This window comes from Megascapheus bottae, unplaced genomic scaffold, assembly GCF_031878675.1.
Source record: "Megascapheus bottae isolate mThoBot1 unplaced genomic scaffold, mThoBot2.hap1 HAP1_SCAFFOLD_37, whole genome shotgun sequence".
NCBI lineage: Eukaryota > Metazoa > Chordata > Mammalia > Rodentia > Geomyidae > Megascapheus > Megascapheus bottae.
Window position 1 is genome coordinate 3517647 of NW_028327804.1, and position 9752 is coordinate 3527398.

At 42.1% G+C, this 9752-nt stretch overlaps 1 non-coding gene across 1 annotated transcript; it reads right to left on the reverse strand.

The window, feature by feature from the left end:
* Positions 1–7156: 7156 nt before the first annotated feature.
* On the reverse strand, positions 7157–7279 carry LOC150039171 (U6atac minor spliceosomal RNA). The gene has a single exon (XR_016534509.1). It is a non-coding gene; the product is annotated as a U6atac minor spliceosomal RNA (small nuclear RNA).
* Positions 7280–9752: the final 2473 nt, after the last annotated feature.

Consider the following 9752-nt stretch of genomic DNA (forward strand, 5'->3'; position numbering starts at 1 on the left):
CTCCAGGCACCTCACAATGGCATGTGAGGTCGATGAGGAAATGGCCCAATCACAGTGAGGCCTAATGGCATCATGGAAGAATGGACCAATCACAGCAAGGCCTCGTGTCACCAGGATTGAATGGACCAGTCATAGCCAGACATAGAACCATTGAGGTTCTAGTTCATAGGAATGTTGTAAAACACTTCAAGTGGACCCCTATGGACATCCTCATAGCTGCATTTTGGGAAACATGAGGACTGGACAAGTTCCTCCTATTTCTCCATGGCCATGACATCCTAGGATCTGCTTCTGCAAGACCTCAGCCTTCTGGGACTTGCTCCCACAATCTCTGAAAACATGGTGGATCACAATGATCTCTGGAACACATGGGGAGTGGCAAAAGCTACCAGAGTGGCATCAAGTTTAAAAAAAATTTGATGTGTCAGGTTTGGTACCATATTATTTTACTGATTATGGTTTTGTTTTGTTTTGTTTTGTTTTTTGCCAGTCCTGGGCTTGGGCTCAGGGACTGAGCACTGTCCCTGGATTTTCTCAAGGCTAGGGCTCTACCACTTGAGCCAAAGCACCACTTCTGGCTTTTTGATACATATGTGGTACTGAGGAATCGAACTCGAGTCTTCCTGCATGCTAGGAAAGCACTGTACCACTAGGCCAAACTCCCGGCCCTTTACTGATTATTTTTAAAAACTCAAAATGCTTTTTTACAACTTGAGGGAATAATTTAAAATTAAAAGGCTTGGACCGAGAGTTTAGAACAGTGGTAGAGTGCTTGCTAGCATGCATGAAGAGCCAGGTTTCATTTCTCGGTACCACATACATAAAAAAAGCTGGAAGTCTTGCTGTGGCTCATGTGCCTTGGGGAAGACCAAGGACAGTGTTCAGGCCCTGATTTCAAGCCCCAGACAGTCAAAAAAAGAAAAGTAGGCTTGCTGGGTGGTGGCTCATGCATGTAATGCTAGCTACACAGGAGGCTGAGATCTGAGCATAAGGCTGAAAGCCAATTAATCTCTAGAAAACGGGAAGTAGGGCTTGGCTCCAGAGTAGAATGGTAGCTTTCAGCTGAATACCTCCTGGATAAAGCCAAGGCACAGAGGTAAGATGGTAGCCTTGAGCTAAAGAGCTGAGGGACATCGACCAGGCAAAGTTCAACTCCCTTGACCCACAAAAAATGAAATAAATAAATAAAAATAAAATTAAAACGTGAAGAATGTTATAGAAAAATCACAAAACAAATTCTGACAGTAAGAGAAACTTCAAATTTGTATCTGAGTGTTGCAAGAAATAGGTACATATGACAAACATGGCCAAGAAAGACTCAGTCATGGAGGGGGAGTGAGGAAGGGGAGTCAGGAGTGAAGCCAGGGGAAGGCAGCTTTTCTCTGCCTTCTGTGGATTTGCATCTTTGCATGAACATTTTTTTCATTTTATGTAGGATTTCCTGCACTGGGTCAAAGGGCCCTGCTCCATCTCACACACTTCAATTGCTGGTGTATATATCAGCAACATCTGGTCCATATCCACTCCCGCTAGAATTTACTATCATCTGTGAGATAAAAGAAAACAGGATTTCCCAAAAGATTCTTCCTTTGTAATTCAGAGTTACTTGGATGAAACAATGAAATTGATGGAGAAGGTCTAGGAGAGGGGACATAAGGGCCAGACAGCTGCCTAGAAAGAGGGACCTATTTTGAACTACAAGATCACAAAGCTGGAACTATACTTTAAAAATCAATAACTGGGGAAAGGACTTTTGACTAGTGGAAGAGTGATTACCTAGCATGCTTGACAACCCAGGTTTGATTAGTTTGAGGACATGGTGCCCAGGACAGTGCAAAACAACGGGCCTAGGAAACATTTTTTTTTTACCTGGGTCCATTCCTCTCCAGTATGGAAGGAATAATGTCATCTGCAGAGTTGTTGAATGACAGGTGGAAGCATGGAGCAGCTTCATAAAGTTTTCCAAGGGATTCAAGAAACACTCACCTTACAAATTCAGGCCCACAGTAACCAACGCTCCAGGAGAAAGGAGTTCCTTGAGTACCCCTCCTGGAATCAGCAGGAAACGATGTTTCCTACTCAGCAGTAGCTGCCGAGTGGTCATTCTTCCATTCCAATCTGGCTTTTATTCTGATTCAGGCCCTCCTGCTATGCCCTCTCCTTATGATTGGCTGATGGGCCCCACCCTAAAATCCACACACCTGTGCCTGCTTGCAGTTGGGATGGGCTCATGGTGCCCTGTCCTTTCAGTGAGCAAAAATGCTCAAGCTGAAGCTGTTTTCATTCTCTCGTGTATGAACAGATGGGATGCACTGAGCATTGCTTCATTGCTAAGTATGGGACCCATTTTATTTGAATCCCAGTTATGACATTTCTAAGGAACTTGAAGACCAGTCGAGGCTGGGGGCGGGGGTGGGGTGGTGGGGATGAAGATATCTGAAAGATTTCTTCTTCCTCCTCTTCTTCCCCTTTTTTCTTCCCCTTCTTCCTCTTCTTCCTCCTCTCCTCCTCCTCTTCCTCCTCCTCCTCCTCCTCCTCCTCCTCCTCCTCCTCCTCCTCCTTCTTCTTCTTCTTCTTCTTCTTCTTCTTCTTCTTCTTCTTCTTCTTCTTCTTTTTCTTCTTTAATGGGCATGATTCTTGGACAGTGTTTGATCAAGGCTAGCACTTTGCTACTTGATCCACAGCATCACTTCCGGCTCTTTCTACCAAGGAATGGCCCCAGGGCTTCCTGCAGTCCAGGCAAGCACTCTACCAATAGGCTACCCTCCCAGCCCCCAGGTCTGCCTTTGGAACTGCAATCCTTACATCTCAGCCTCCCAACTAGCTGGGATTACAAGGGTGACCCACTGGGCCCAACCAGGCCAGGTCATCTTCCCACTCATTAGAAGTTGGAAGAGAATCCGCATTCACACATAAAAACATGATAAGGGTCTCCCTAAATTTCAAAACACACCAGAAGATGTACCCAGGAAATTCCATGATCAGGTAGTTCCCAGACTTGTAACCCCATAGGAAATAAAGAGTCTGAAGAACTGATTCAGTTGCGATTTACTGATAGAACAGAGTGCTGCAGAAAGAGCCAACATTTCAGAAGGCATCGACTCAGCAGAATACTTTTGATCCATCTTGTCACTTTGGAATATGATCTGGCCCTCTCTATCCCGCAGTGGCAGAGGGTTCTTCTCCAGAAACTCCAGAGAACTGCTGAGAGTGAGATGACAGAGATGTTATCTGTTGGGGTGTTCCCCAATACTGGGGTCCTTGATCAAAGGAACCAGACTGACAGAAAGCCAAAGTTAAGCAAAGTTTTATTTCACACCAAGCACGGAGAATATCACTGACCGGTCAGGGCCAACTCTGTGAAAAGAGAGTGACCCCTCCCGGCCTCACAGGCTAAGTTCTATAGGGCAAAACCACAAACCCCATGTTTATTACAACTTCGCATCTGCTAGAGGCTGACTGGTTACAAACAGCACAGTTACACATGTACTTCTGCTGACTGGATGTCTCCACCGGGCCTGTCCCAACCTTGTGACTGAGCCTCGTGTTTGGAAATGGATTGGTTTAGGGGACTGTTTACAAGTCGTTTTCAATGTCTTCACGCTCAGTTTCCACTGAACTTAATCCAGTAGTCTTGTTTTGGGTCTTCCTGCAGGCCCAGGGAAACACTCTACTATTAGGGTACCCTCTCAGCCTCTTTGGAACTTCAATCTTCACATCTCGGCCTCCTGACTAGGTGGAATTGCAAGGTTGTTCCACTGGCACCCAACAGTCCAGGTCATCTTTCCACTCATTAGAACTGGAAGAGAATCCCCATTCACACATAAAAACATGATAAGGGTCTCCCTTAGTTTCAAAACACACCAGGAGATGTACCCAGGAAGTTTAATGACCAGGAAGTTCCCAGAATTGTAATCCAGTATGGAATAAAGAGTCTGAATAACTAAGATGCAATTTACCAAGAAAATAGAGTGCTGTTGAAAGAGCCAACATTTAAGAAGGCAATGGCTCAACAGAATCCTTTCTATCCAGACAGCGGTAGCATTGAACTGAAGAATGGAGAGACAAGACCAAGGCCCAAAGTTTACGTCCCATGACTGACCAAAAAACCACAGCCTCACTTGTTTAATAACACACAAGGAAAATCTAAGAATTTTTTTAACAATGCAAATTAAAATAAAAGCAAGCTGACCTAACCTAAAATTTAATCCAACCAAGAGAAAACCCCTTAGTTTTCCTATCAGAGAATTCAGTTATGTAGAATGAAACTTCACAACCTATGTTGAGATGGATCATTCTCCGACCTCTGTGGCAGTGCAACTGATGCACTATTTGAATTTTCTTATTTCTCTTTTGTTCTGGAACTAGTTATGGGGGGAGGGGAGGAGAAGGGATGTGGCACAAATAGTGCTAATCGCTCTTCAGTTGCTTGCTCACAGGAAGGCGGACACAGAGTTCAACATCGTAACCAGCAGCGATTAATGCTACATTTTTCTCTCCTTTTTTAAATTTTTTTTATTTTTTTATTGTAATTAGTAAAAGGGTTACATGATTTTTCTCTCCTTTTTAAAACATTTCTTGTCAGGTTTTATTTTCATTCTATTTTTCAGTTTACAAAGGGTTGACTTATCACACTTACGAAAAGAATATGGATTTGTCTACACACTATAAGTACACTTAGAATTAAAACTGAATTCAAGATTAAAGGATTAGGTCAGTTAGCTATGTTTTAAAGAGGCAACACAAACACATCTAAACTATTCCTAAGTGTGCTGAGAATGGAGCATACAGAGAGGACAACATTTCCAGCAAACCACAGACAGTTTGCCTTCCTTGTTTACTTGTGATGATTGTTCTTGTTCTGTCTTTGCACAACTTCCACTTGATTTTTCCGGAGAGAATTAGTTGTATCTGTTTTCAGGCAGTTCCAATTGTGACTACCTCAGCAGTTTTGTTTCTGTTGTATTTACAGATTCCAGAGACTCAAGCACATTGTCTCTTCTCTGGCCCTGGTGTTACCAACCTCTCACTGGGGTGGTTTTGCTGTGACCAGATGGATGGGTGAAAAGCTTCCCTGTGTCAGTGACAGGGCTTCTGGCTCTCAGTGGCTTTGTTGTCTTTCAGGGCTCTTCACTGTCATTCCTGGAACTGCCTGTTACTGGGCCTGCACACAGTAGCAAACTCTCCTCAATGCAGCCATCATTCTGCTTATCTCCCCCTTCCTACCTCATTTGGTACTAGAACTATATGGTCTGCTCTCATGCTGAAAGGGAAGGACAATGTCCTCTGAGGTGTTTTGTCCAGGCTGAAAGCAAGAACAGGGGTTATTGCTGAGCATGCTGGGGGCTCAGCAGCAGGAACTTTGTGCACATCCTCCTCTGGCAGCTCCTTACAGCCCTACCAGTCATATCTATTAGACCTCATTCCATGCTCCTTGCAGCCTTGACTCTTGGTACTCCACAAGACTCTATTCTCATTCTGTCGTTGTGCAGAGGGCAGGAATTTTGCTTTATCTCTACAGCTCTGGGTCTCCTCATGGGTCTTTGGGAGGGACCAGCCTTGAAGGGCAGCCTCTGACTCATGGTGTGTGATGAGGTTGTGGCTGTGGCTGGAGCTCCTCTGCAGGAAGCAGAATGGAATTTGCAGGCAGGGAGTTGCTTCTGCCAGTCTGCTTCACATCACAGTTCAGCAGACACTGAGAGGACAATGGTAAAGAAGAAATCTACGAAGGAAACCTCACTCTCCCCTCCAGTAGGAATGTGGAAAGTTTGTGACAGTGGCATATGGTTTTGAAACCCTAGCCTCAAATTTCAGCCACCGCAGCAGGTATGTTTCCAGGTGTGAAACATAGTTTGAAAGCCTTTAATTGTCTCTTTACTTTCCTCTTTGTTTTGTATTTCAGTTTATATAATACTTATATAGTTGTTCAGTTTATTTCTGGACCTCTACTTTCTTGTTGGGGATTTACCCTCAATTTTTTAAATTTCATTTTCTTTGTTTTCTCTGTCAACATTTAGAAGCTCTGCTACATAGTCCACAGGTCAACTACTGGCTTTGTTTACCACACCATGGAGCTTAAACTTAGGGTCTGGGCACTGTCCCTGAGCTCTTTTGCTCAAAGCTAGCACTCTACAAATTTGATCCAAAATGCAAATTTTGAGTTTTGAGTAGTAATTGGAGGTAAGTGTCTTCCAGATAATTTTCTGCCTGGGCTGGCTTTGAACCAGTACTATCAAATCTTAGCATACCAATTAGCTAGGATTATACCCATGAAACACTGTTGTACTGCCTGCTTGTTTGCTTAGTTGTTTGTTTTGTGGAGGGGGGGGAATGTTCTTGTACTAGAGCTTGAACTCAAGGCCTGTTCATTTTCCAAAATAAATTTTCTCTATTAGTTTCAGGGAATATCAGTAGCCAATACTGGACTTACGAGTCTGGTTTTTTTTTTCTTTTTTTCATTCAAGGCTCCCTGGCTCTACCCCACAAGCCAGAGCTCAACTTTTGCCGTTTAATTTTTTTTGGTGAGTCATAAGAGATAAGACTGCTCCTGAAACACAAAGAACACCACGCAGAGCCTTGAAATCGGAACATTGTGGCTTGAAGCCATCTTGGGCACCAAAGTCCTTGAGACTCTTTTCTCCAAAGAACTATCAAGATGCCAAAAGTAGTCGGACCCTAAGTATGAACAAAGCAGCACTAGTTTAAGCCCAACACTGTCAGACACACATTAAAACAAGTCTCCCGGACTTACCTACCCAGGCTGACTTTGAACCAAAATCCTCTGATTTCAGTGACTTTAGCAAGTAGGAAAGAGACATGAACCAAATTTTCAAACTTTTTTTTTGCATTTAAGACAGGTTTCTTTTATTAGTTTTTTTCCAAAATTTGTCTCATGTTTACTGAGTATTTTTCTTTAGTGTAAGAATGTGACTTGTAGTTTTAAAAAACCAATTTGTATTATGCAACCTGGATAAATACTTGTTTGCACACAAGTTAACAATCCCCAGTCTCTGGCCTGCCTCCATGTAACCTAACTGGTCTAATAGCCTATCTACAGAAGGCAACCATACCTCATTATTTTACCTCTAGTTTTAACTTTCCGATCCACCTCCATCCCAACACCCCAAAAACCTTGCCCCTCAACACACACACACACACACAAAAGTGGTTAGATGCCACGAAGTAGGTGGCAATGCCTTAACCGTATGCGTGTTGTCAGGCCCAAGGGTCTCTTCCATCCTTGTCAAGGGGAGTGCTAACCTCTCCTTTCATACAACAAAAGTTTTCAAACTTTTGAGTTGTCTCTTTGATGTCTTCTTCCATCTAATTCATTTTTTTTTGCTTTTTAAAATTTTTTGTTCCAGTATTCTAGCTTATTATGGATTGGCTCCTCACTCTGGGGTATTTTGCTTGCTTATCATTTTCCTCAAGGGAAGCTGGCTTCACACCTGGCTCAACTTCAAGGTGGCTGTCTGGCCTGCCAGCTTGCCTGCCTGCCTGCCTGCCTGCCTCCTTCCCTCCCTCCCTTCATTCCTTTCTTCCTCTATTCCTCCAGACTTCCCTTCCTACTTACATTCTATCTTCCTTCCTTCTTTTCCTTCTCTGGTGGCTTATAGGAGAAAGAGTCTCATATGAGAATGAGGACACACAAAAGCTCTGAAATCTAAGGATTATGGTTTGAAACAAGCCTAGGCAGGAAAGCCCATGAGACTTTTTTCTTCAATTAATCACCAAGAAATAGGAAGCAGTAGAGCTCTAGCCATAAACAAAATACACTAAGTTCAAAAACACCAGTGCCACTCTCTAAAACAGATTTCACATGTTTTCCCAGTCTGGCTTCAAATAATGATCCTCAAATTTCAGCAGTCTAATTAGGTAGGATTACAGGTGTGAGCCATGATTGAATTTTCTTTACTTGGTTCTTTTCTTTCACATTTTTTCAAATATTTTCATTGTAATTAATAGAAGGGTTACATTTTATTCACCAGATAGAAGGTGCATTATTTCACATACATTGATACGCTTTCTCATGTCGTAATCCCCATTTTCCTCCCCCCACCCCAGCCTCTCATCTTGTTTTCCTCCCTTCCCTATCTAACTTCAAATAACCAAATATGCATATATACTATATATCAGATAACCAGATGGAAAACTGTAACAATATGAGATAATAAAGGGACTACAAAAGAGATGTGAGATAACATAGTACATTAAGGACAACTATCACTCATTATATGACTTTCGTTTCTATATCATGGAGGTCCTTTTATTTAGCATCATTCTTTTTTTGCATTTTTTATTGTAGTTAGTAAAAGGGTTACATGATATTTGCCAGATAGAAGGTGCATTAATTCACATACATTGATACCCTTTCACACATCTTGGTACCCATTTCCCTCCCCCCCATCCCCCCACCCATCTTGGTTTTCCCCCCTTCCCTATCAAATTTCAAATATCCAAATACAAATAAATTCAATATATCAGATAACAAAGTGAGATACTATAACAATATGAGATAACCAAGGGACAGCAAAGGAGATGAGAGACAACATAGTACATTAAGGACAACAATCATTCATTATATGGCTTTTGTTTCGATATCCTGGAGGTCCTTTCAATTAGCTTCATACTATATGGCCTTATGTATCAAGATTTTGCTCTATTGCAGATCTCTGCCAGTAGAGCCCAAGGTTTCTTCTGATTATGACGAATGAGGGAAACCATTGAGCCTAAGTTCCTTTGAGTCTGGCTTACTTCACTTAATATGATTTTTTCTAAGTCTTTCCATTTCCTTACAAATGGAGCAATATTGTTCTTTCTGATTGCAGCTTAGAATTCCATTGTGTATAAATACCACATCCTGTTGATCCACTCATCAACTGAGGGGTATTTGTCCATTGTGTATAAATACCACATCCTGTTGATCCACTCATCAACTGAGGGGTATTTGTGTTGGTTCTATATCATTGCTGTGGTAAAAAGTGCTGCAAAGAACATCACTGGGCTAATGGATTTAGTATGTCCTTGTTTCTGGACGAGTGGGTAAATGCCAAGTAGTGGAATTGCTGGGTCATTGGGGAGCTCTATGTTTAGTCTTTTGAGGAACCACCATACTGCTTTCCATAGTGGTTAAATGAGTTTTACACTCCCATCAACAACACTTTTTTTGTTTCTTTCTCTCTCTTTTTTTTAAATTTTAGTTCAGGTCTTTTAGCTTGATATTAGAGCCCAGCCACTGAAACACCATTTGCTTTTTTTGTTGTTTCTTTGATGATTTTGCTTGTGTATGGCACTGTGGCTCAAGTGGTAGAGTGCTATTCTTGAACTGAAGAGCTCGGGGGTAGCTCCCACGCTCAGAGTTCATGCCCCATGCCCACCAAACAAAGTATACAATAAAAATGTATTTATAATAAAGAAAACTATTTTAAAAAATAACAGTCTTGTTTGTGGAGAAAGAGTAACTCTTCTGTACTGCTGGTGGGAATGTAAACTAGTACAGCCACTCTGGAAGGCAGTTTGGAGGTGGCTTAAAGAATTGAAAATAGATCTTCACTTTGAGCTGGCCATACCACTCCTGGGCATCTATCCTGAGCATCATAACCCAGGATATAATAAGAACACCTGCTCAGCTATGTTCATCTCTGCATTATTCACAATAGCCAATCGATGAAAACAACCCAGATGCCCTACTGCAGATGAATGGATATAAAAAATGTGGTCTATATATACAATGGAATTCCAGATAAAATAAT